Consider the following 2,475-nt stretch of genomic DNA (forward strand, 5'->3'; position numbering starts at 1 on the left):
TTTTAGAATAAATTTTCTTTCAGGAAAGTCGGTAGCTGCTCAAGGGAAAGATAAAGCAGTTTAGATCTGCTTGTGGGATTCCGGATCCTAGATATCTTTTGGTACTTGTTATGCATATATCGTTTTTGAGTTGTACCTATGTATGTAATACTTTTGGGTAGATATATCTGTGCTTTTGGACCCGATTTATAGTACCGAAAATTATCGGTTGCAGGCTATGTTATTATATTTTGGTGGAAATCTATATCATATATCCCGTATTTGCTTGGAGATTGTTTTATGGAAAAATCTTTTGGGTAAATAGTTTCTTTTATTAAGAATTAGCGTAACCGATTTTACATATATGTTCCTAAGCCTAACAAAATATGTTCCTAAACCAAGAAGTGACAAGTCGAGATTCAAAAATCGAATATGAACGGGAATGAAGAAAATCCATTTTGATGTTAAAATATGGAACAAAATATGTTCCTAAATCAAGAAGTGACAAATCTAGATGAAGAACATAAGAACAGATCCGAGAATACAAGTACTAACCTCAAATTGGGAGAAGATCAAGTGAAACCCTAACCGTATGAGAAGCTATCGAGAATCGAATCAGGAGTGGAGTTGGAAGCAAGAACCGAGTGGAGCCCCAACCGTATAACATTATGGTTTTGAACGATGAATCTCAACTTGGAGATTGAATCGACGTCGGAAAATCAAATCGTCGTCTTGGGCCTTGGGACGTACGACGGGAGCGTCTCTTGGGAAGACAACTTTCAGATGTAGGTATCTTATGCATTATAATTAATTTTTTTATTTTAATAATAATTAAAGTGTTGGAAACGTGAGAACAACGATAAGATTTTTAAGACTGTTTTTTATTTTTAATTTATTTGTTTATTTTAATAATAATCTAAGTGTTGGAAACCTACAAATGAACTGACAACTATAAGACTTTATTTTTAATTTTAATTTATTTTTTTAATAATTTAAGACTTTCAAGACATTCATAAAATTTGGTTAATAAAGTAGTATAAGTATTTTGTGCTTTAGAGTTTGTATTTTTTTTAGATTTAAAAACCAGCTTAAAAAACAAGTACTTTATGCTTTAGAGTTTGTATTTTTTTAAGACTTTAAGACTTTTAACAAATTTGCTTAATAAGGTAATATAGATTAAAAGGTAAACAAACAAAACAAAGCAGCACTGATTTGTTTGCTTAAAGTTGGTGGTAGCTTTTATTCTACTGTATTTTGACTAAATGATAACGTATACAAAGTTTGCTTCTCTATGTTCTGCCTTTTTAACGGGGTTTCACCAACTTTGATTTCTCATCTATGGCTTCACCTTTTTTGCACCATCTTGATGCTTTCTTTTGTAATAGAGGATCAAGTTGTGTGTTATTGTTAATCTCACACTCAAGATGCAACACCCTTCACTCTTGAGAAAGTGTTCAATGCAAGCAATATTGTGTCTTGGATGATCAGATGTTATTTATTGATGACAACACGTTTAGATGTTATTTATTCAAATTCACGTTCTTTGCTTTTGACACCACCTTCAAGTGTTGTATGCATCCCCTTTTAGTTCGTTAGTTTGTTTCTAACTTAACATTGTCCATTCAAATTAATTCAACAAAATAAAAAAAAACAACGACCAAGAGGAAACAATGCAATTCGTGATGCCTGAATAATCATCTGGATTGTTTATATATATATATATATATATATATATATATATATAGATAAAGCGATCAAATGAAAACCGCCTCAATTTGTGTAAACCGTGTAAACCAATCTCATCCATCCATTTTCTTGATCGATGGTTAAGATTAGTTTAGTTTATTTTAGGAAATTAAAAAATATATATTAAAATTTTATTTTTATATCAACAATAAGGGTAAAATTGTAAACAAAATAGATATTTTCTAACATCCCATGAACCAGTTTCACCTTCATGAAACTTGTTTCATGTACATCAATTTTTTTACTTCACTCTTGATTTGATGAATTCATTCCTTTAAGGCTTACAATCTTCAAGATTCTGGAGCAGATTTATCATGTACCCGTTTCATCATGCAATTATTTCATGACAAACCAAATACGTTATGCACCCGTTTCATTTTCCATTTCACCTAGTAAATTGATCAACTACACCATCAATGAAACGAGGTTCACCATGAAACCAGTTCACTACTCATTGTTCAATTACGACATGAACCGGTTTCACCTTCATGAAACTTGTTTCATGTACATTATTTTTTTTTTCAATCCTGATTTGATGAATTTATTCCATTATGCCTTACAATCTTCAAAATTATTCAATCGCATCACAATATATCAAGTACAAAATTTTAATATTATAATATAACTAGAAGCGTACTCGTGCAATGCAGCGAGATACATCGTGATTTTAATATTTTATTTTATTCTTTATCTCAGTCGATGTTATAATATGGCTTTATGTAATTTTGAGAAAGCGATGATGTTTTTGAA

Source organism: Cynara cardunculus (genome assembly GCF_001531365.2).
Source record: "Cynara cardunculus var. scolymus isolate 2C chromosome LG 15, CcrdV1, whole genome shotgun sequence".
Lineage (NCBI taxonomy): Eukaryota > Viridiplantae > Streptophyta > Magnoliopsida > Asterales > Asteraceae > Cynara > Cynara cardunculus.